The sequence below is a fragment of the Bidens hawaiensis genome, unplaced genomic scaffold (assembly GCF_021521415.1).
Source record: "Bidens hawaiensis isolate Kalapana, Puna unplaced genomic scaffold, B.hawaiensis_p1.1 tig00017455_1, whole genome shotgun sequence".
NCBI classification, from domain to species: Eukaryota; Viridiplantae; Streptophyta; class Magnoliopsida; order Asterales; family Asteraceae; genus Bidens; species Bidens hawaiensis.
In genome coordinates this window covers 205,511-213,518 of record NW_027492639.1, presented here as the reverse complement: position 1 = coordinate 213,518, position 8,008 = coordinate 205,511, and positions in this window count along the sequence as shown.

Sequence of the window (8,008 nt, the reverse complement as noted above, 5' to 3'; positions counted from 1 at the left end):
GATTTGTTGATACACGGAACCACATCAAGGTCGGTGATGAACTTCTTCATCCAAGCAGCCTCCTTAGCAGCTATATACTCGGATTCGGTAGTTGAATCCGCCAGTACACTCTGTTTGGAGATCTTCCAATAAATATCTCCTCCATTGTGTAACATCCTAAAGTTTCAAATAATAAAATTTATGATGAAAGGGTTTACTTGAGTTGGTAAAGAAATAATAAATTAATAAAAATGGAAAGATAACTAGGCTAATTAGAGGGAATTAATTATGGACCAAAAAGGAAAGATGAGTTTTAGGTCCATGGGCTTAAGGGAGTATAAATACTCCTTAAACCCTAATCCTTTCCATTTCCATCCATTTCACACCATAGCCTACACCGTAAAACACACACTTAAGCCAAAACACCCTCTAACCTTGCGGCCAAGATCCAAAAACCGAGTAAGAGATATTAGATCCTTGATTATTACAAGCAAGAAACTAGTCCAAGATGACGTATTTAAACCAACCGTAGCTCGAAGTGAATCATAAAGGTATGTTTTAGCTTAAAGATTACATTTTTATAGTCTGTCCTAAGGATTGATACGAAGGAAGACCGGTCATCCTCATGCAACAAAAATGTGAACTTGATGTTAAAAATGGACTTAATCAACTTGCTAGCTAAGGATCTAAGCTAAAACAGGTTTGAAATCGATAAAGGTTTAAGCTTTAGGTCTAAAACGGGTTAGATCTTGATACCGTGATAATAAGGGGTGTAAAACGGTTAAGAATAGTGGAGAGTGATGGTTAAACGTTGTGATATGGATCGTGAAATAGTTACCTGAGCCAAGAAAAGAATAAAAGATAGAAAAACATGAACTGAAAGCATCAGACACGAGTTTTCGGTCAAAACGATTTTTCGGTCAAAATGAGTTCTCGGTCACCAAGAATTCTCGGTCACTCCCAGGATTCTCGGTCACTCCATTGAGTTCTCGGTCACGAGCTCTCTGCTGGGTTCTCTACCAAGAGTTCTCGGCTGATCAGTTCTGTTCTAGGCATTGGGCATGGTTTCAGCTGGGCCCAGATACCATTAAAAATGGATGGGCCTGATTTAATTAAGCCCATTTCAAACAAGCTAGCCCATTAGCTTAAGTTAAACAAACAAGCCTAATATAGAAAGAGCACTGGTTAACTAAAATACCAACGTAATTAATTATACAGTTAATTAACGAACATATATATTTAACAGTTAGCCGAGCTCAGTTAAAGAAAGGAATAACGATTAACGGAGAGCGAAACAGGATCCAGGTGAGTTTCTAGCCCCATTTTCTTGTTATGTTTTCTGGGCTGTGTGCATACTCGATGTGATAGTTAATACACTTACCTTAAGTGGTAAGTGTATGCCATATATGATTGATGTGCTAGTTAATATATTGATGTTATGAATGAATGTTTGTCGATGCATGAACGATCTTCGGATATTGCAGATATCGCCAGGGAAGGTAATGTGTAGAATGCCTAGTATGATATAATGCATGAATGATATACGAATGTATGAGTATGTACGAAATTACGTAAATATAAAAGGAAAGTATGATGGTATGGTTACATGGAAGAAGGGCAACCGGAACCTAATAATATCCGAGGATGGAGGGCACCGGACCCTAATAATATACGAGGATGAAGGGCACCAGACCCTAATAATATCCGGGGAAGAAGGGCAACCGGACCCTAATAATATCCGAGGTTGGAGGGAACCGGACCCTAATAATATCCGAGGAAGAAGGGCAATCGGACCCTAATAATATCTGAGGATGGAGAGCACCGGATGTCACACCCCGACCAAAGGCGGCGGAACATGCCGGGGTGCAACCGATTGCCCAAATACACAAGACACTATTTAAAGTGACAATATTTAATCAACTCATTTTATTTCATAAATCAATAAATCAACACATCTCGTTCATATAAACAAATTTTGAAACAAGTAGTAATCATATTGTTTGTTTTACTAATACCCTAATAGTCTTGGTAACATTTTTCATCAAGTCCTCGATTCAACAAAAGTCAAACCTGTAACATTTCATAAAATAAAGTTTGTCAACACAAAGGTTGGTGAGCAATTCATAAATTTGAGCATATAAGTATATAGTAATAAAAAGCCACAAAACTTGTATACAGAACAATAAAAAATAGCAACAATTTAGATTTGCAAAAGATAAATATTTCGGACCCTTTCTAAATGGTAAAAACCAAGTATACTCGGATCATAGTGTCCATGAGGCTACCCGCCTCATGCTAAAAATAGTGTCCATGAGGCTACCCGCCTCATGCTAAAATAGTGTCCATGAGGCTACCCGCCTCATGCTAACATAGTTATCGTTAATAAGAATACATTAACGATACTCTCCATAAGAGAATACCAAATGGACTCGGGATATCGATTCGGATCGCGATACCAACCTGTCACACCCCGGTTTAGGGCCTAGGCGTGTGACCACAAGTTGGTATCGGTTTTGTAAATACATCATAATTGCGGGTTATTTTAACGGAAGACTTTGGTTGAATAAAATATTAAGATTTTGAAATTTTCTCGGATAATAAATACCCGATGTTTGATTTATAAAGCTTGTTGAAATACCGTTTGCAATATTTTAATAATTAAAAACTGAGTCATCATTACCTTGAGAGCATCTAACTCCATGAATGTCTTGCTACCTGTACTAATCTGTATTCCCTGAAATGTGGGGAAAAATACGTCAGCTATATGCTGGTGAACACGTATGACTCGATAAAACATTTTGAATGGCATTATAATACAAACATAGTTTTCTTGACAATCTCAGCGGAAGCATTTCTACTTCCGGTATATATACCAGTGCCCTACACACATAACGGTATTCCCCGAGCCAAACGGCCCTAAACTGAGAACTGGTCATGACCGTTTAAGCTCGCGGCTTCATTGCCTTTGATTGATTGATTGTGCTCTAACAGTTATGTTTGGATCCAGACACATGCGTATTCGGTCTGAGTTGATATTATTATCTACTTTGTATTATAACGTTTTAGAGATTACTCGATCTCATGTAGACATTTGATTGACTCGTTAAGACAAAACACTCATTCGTCTCATTGGGTATAAATATGTTTTGACTGATTGAAAAGGTTTGAACGTATTCACGTTATAAAAGGTTTGAACGTATTCACCTGTGATTGTCTGTTCTGAATGATATGGTGATTTCGTTTGAAACCTTGACTGTGAATGAATGATTGATTGACTGATTGATTAATTGAGACCTATAATAAAATAGGTATATAAATATCTGGATCGTCTCTTGATCCGGCTATAGACCTTTAGTCTGGTTTAAATAGCTTTAAACCTTGATTGATCATTTGTTTGAATAAAATATTTAGACCCGTAGTCTTTCTGTTTATTTACCAAATCATATGATGAGTTTCTTCTTCATGAAGAAACATCTATATTCTGTTTCTTCTTCAAGAAGAAACATTCATTGACTGCTATGCATGTAAAATCTTATGTTTCTTACACATGATGAAACAATGTTTTAACTATATTCTTTGTATACAAATGCTATGTTTCTTAATCGTGAAGAAACTATATTTCCTTATGAATGTAAAACTGATGTTTCTTAATTGTAAAGAAACACTATTATAATCCTTTGTATGTTTAAAGCTTATTTAAACATATTTATGATCAAGGTTTGGGCTATACCCTTGACTATGGTCTAAGCCATATAATAATATTATCACTTAGGTCAGAACCCTTACCTTACACAGGTATTCGGAGTTTGATTACTAAGATTGATTGAGCAGAAATTCTACTTTCTAATGCATATTAGAGCTTAGACTGTCGGAACCGTAGATATTGGTATGAACTTCAAGGTTGGCACGCAAAATGAGGCGACATATGTTGTTCGTCGTGTCGTGCACGTACTTGGTGATAGATTGTCGGGTTATTCTCGTGTAGCATGCACTTCGAGGTTCCGTCAGTGTATAGCACGTATTACGAGGTGACGTTTGTTGGGATATTGGTCGGCACGGAAACCGAGGAAGTGAGAGAGTATAATTCTAGAGAGAGAGAATGTGGGTGTGAGGGAATGAGCTCGTGGCTTCCCTTTTATAGCTGATTTTGGGTCCCATCGCGGTACGCGATGGGTCCCCTTTTTCAACACCGTCGCGTATCGCGACGGGTAGATTTCTGCCACGTGTCACCAGAGTGTGACACGTGTCCCTGAGTCATCACGCCCATTGCGGTACGCGATGGCCGTCTCCTTGGACTCATCACGTAGCGCGATGAGTCCCTGTATATTATTTTTCATTTTCAATCCTTCATCTTTTGTAGCTTGTCACTTCTAGTCTAATTCTCGTTGTCCAAAAATACTAAGGCGGCTCTTAAAGCGGCTCGCGGCGATGCGAGCGTGCGAAGTGCAAAGTGCGCCATCAAAGCGCCACATTGCGCCCATCGCCCAACGCCCTTCGCCCGTGCCCGAGCCCGAGCCCGTGCGCGCTAGGACCACTGGTTGCATGCTAGGCATATAAGAATATTATTATGGAAAATCTCTTCCTTATAAAAAGCTTTCATTTCTTTACCACTTTCCATGTGGGATGGGTTTTATTTTCCTTATTACCCATGTAGAATGTTTCCACTTTCTTACATCTTTCAATGTGGGCTGGAATTTCCTTATCCCATATCCTTAACATAATGTGACTTTATTTATGGGATATTTTATTTCCTTATAGAATGATCTTGTTTTCTTTAAATTTTCCAACACTTATTTTAGGGAATAATTTTGATCCTTCAACTTAACTAAGTTGTCAAATTTGGACCAAAATTTCTAGGATGTTACACCGTCTATAAGGGGATGCCAAATAGATCGGATTTTGTGAGGCCAACCTGCCTTAGCATTCAAAGTTTAGCATTCAAGTGTGGCTACCCGGCAAAGCAATAAACATTTAAGCATGTAAGCATATAGCACCAAATTGAGCATTTATTTAAGTAAAGTATACAATCACGTTTGTGGGTTTAAAGATTCAGGTAAATAAAGCATTTAGTTTGATAAGTATGAAATGTCACCCCAAAACGGAAGATGGAAAAAGGGGTATGAAAGTACTCACCTCGATTAATGAACCGAGAAATAAATAGATAAATAAATGAAGTTTGAACGGTAAACGAACAGATCCGACTTGAAACGATAAACACCTCAGCTAAAATAAATAATGTAATATATATTAATGAACTTGAAACCATAATGAAACTATATTGGAAACATTGAACGAGGAGGTTCGGTTGTAAAATCGGGTTACCGGTTAGTTTGTTAATGATTAGAGACTCGTACTTAATTAATAATTAGAATAAAAATAATATCATTTTATTGGGACTTTTAAATAACTAAACCAATATTAAATAGAAACAAGACGAGCTTAATTTAAGGGTTCAGTTTTATATAAATGAATAGATAATAAAGTTTATAATAATATTATTAATGATAAGATAGTAATGATAATAATAATTCTAAAAAGATATGTTATATATATACTTATATATATATATAAGATAATAATAATAACAATAACTATTTCTAATAATACTAATATAGTATAATAATTATAACAATAATTATTATTAATAATACTAATATTAATAGTTATAGAATAAGATCTTGGTATTGAATTTTAAGGTGTTGTTGATAAAAAAATAGTAATAATAGCAACTAATATTGATAATAAATAATGATATCATACCCGATGTTGCTTCGATTTCTAAACGAGTTCACAAAATAACTATAATGATATTATTGCTAATAATTAATGATAAAATATGATTTTTAATAGATAATAATAATATGACTTTTAATAATATTAATAACCCCTATAATATTTATAATAATGATAATAATAATAATAATATTATCAATTAATAAATATAATAGTAAGTTATATGTAATAATACTAATAATAATATGTGTAATAATATTAGTACCAACAGAAATCGAGATTTGTTATGTATAAAAATAATATTTACACCGGTCTAGGATTTGGCTCGAACCCGAGACCTCTCGTTTAATAACTAACGTACAAATCAACCGTAACCAAAATAACGATTGTTAATTAAACCCATAATTAAATTTATATCCATTCCCCGGCTGTTTAGCTTTTCACAAATCCAAAAACAACTCCATATCCAACCCACTCGTTTCAAAGAATATAACCAATAATTAAAACCGATTACACTATCAATTTAAAACTTATAATCGATATATAAAAACTAATAACTCCAAAGTCTAAATTATTTACCTTTTACATGTTCACGAGTCGTCGGAGGAAGGCTATCGGAGACGTAGTGGGTCACCGGAGCCAATTCCGGCCGTCGGAGACGCGCCGGAAAACAAAACAGAGAGAGAGAGAGAGAGAGAAAATGAATGAGACAGGAAAGAGGGTGAGAGAGAGAGAGAGACAACGAGAAGAGAGAAAAGAGAGGAGATAGTGGCTGGAGTACCGGGGGGCCACGGAAGCCGCCGGAAACACGCGCGGGGGGGGGGGGGGTGGAGAGCTCGCCGGAGAATGAAATGAGGGAAGGAGGGGGAATTGCGGGGCTGCCGGAAAGCCGAGAAGGGGAAAGGGGAAGTGGTGTTGAGATGGTGGTGGTGGCCGGCAGGGGTGGCGGCCAAGATGATGGTGATGCGATGGGAGGTGGTAGCCGGAGGTGGTGTTGGCCGATGTGCTCGCCGGAGGTCGTGGTCGGAGGCGCCGTAGCCGGAAAACGGCTAGAATGTTCTTTACAACAGTCCAATGGGCAGTGCCAGGACTCTGCTGAAAACGACTGGTCATGCTCAAGGCATACGAGACGTCAGGTCTAGTACATAACATAGCACACATGATAGAACCAACCGCAGAAGCATATGGAATTGCTTGCATATGCTTAGATTCGATGTCTGTTGCCAGAGATTGCGATTTGCTTAACACGGTTTCTTTAGTCATTAGAACAGCTCATTTCTTGGAGTTTTTCATTGAGAAGCGTGCCATTACTTTGTCTATGTAAGTACTTTGACTTAGCCCTAGAAGCCGCTTATATCTATCTCGGTAGATCTTTATTCCCAGAATATATGAGGCTTTACCAAGATCCTTCATTGCAAAACAAGATTCTAACCAGTGCTTAGCTTCCTTAAGCATAGGAATGTTGTATCCAATAATTAGTATATCATCCACATACAAGATGAGGAATGATATAGTGCTCCCACTAGCCTTTCTATAAACATAAGGCTCATCTTCATTTTTGATAAAACCAAACTCTTTCATTTTCTCATCAAAGTGAAGATTCCAGCTGCGAGATGCTTGTTTAAGTCCATAAATGGACTTATTCAATTTGCTAACCCTATTAGGATATTTTGGATCAACAAAACCTTCAGGCTGAACCATATAGACATCTTCAGAAAGATGTCCATTAAGAAAAGCGGTTTTGACATCCATTTGTCATATCTCGTAGTCATAGTACGCGGCTATGGCAAGCAATATTCTTATTGACTTAGTCATAGCAACGGGCGAAAAGGTTTCATTGTAGTCAACACCTTGAGTTTGAGTAAAACCTTTTGCGACTAGCGGTGCTTTATAGGTTTGCAATTTCCATGCATGTCGGTTTTTATTTTGAAAATCCACTTGCTCCCTACTGCCCCGACTATCGGGGGGTAGCTCAACCAAGTTCCAAACTTGGTTATCATGCATAGACTGCATCTCGGCATCTCGCCATTTCTCAGATTCCGAATCCAAGATAGCATATTTGTAGTTAGTAGGTTCATCGTTTGACTCAGTTAACTAATAAGTCGTCGGGACCATCTAAATTCCATAAGTATCTAGAATTTGGTATAGGAGTCCTACTACTTCTGCGAACGCTCGTGTTCATTTCCGATGTATCAGCAACAACAACTTGTTGATCAGACGCTCCAACTTCCTCAGCGGTTGTTTGTAGTTCTTGAATTTCTTCAAGTTCGACAATGTTATCTCCAGTTTCTCGATC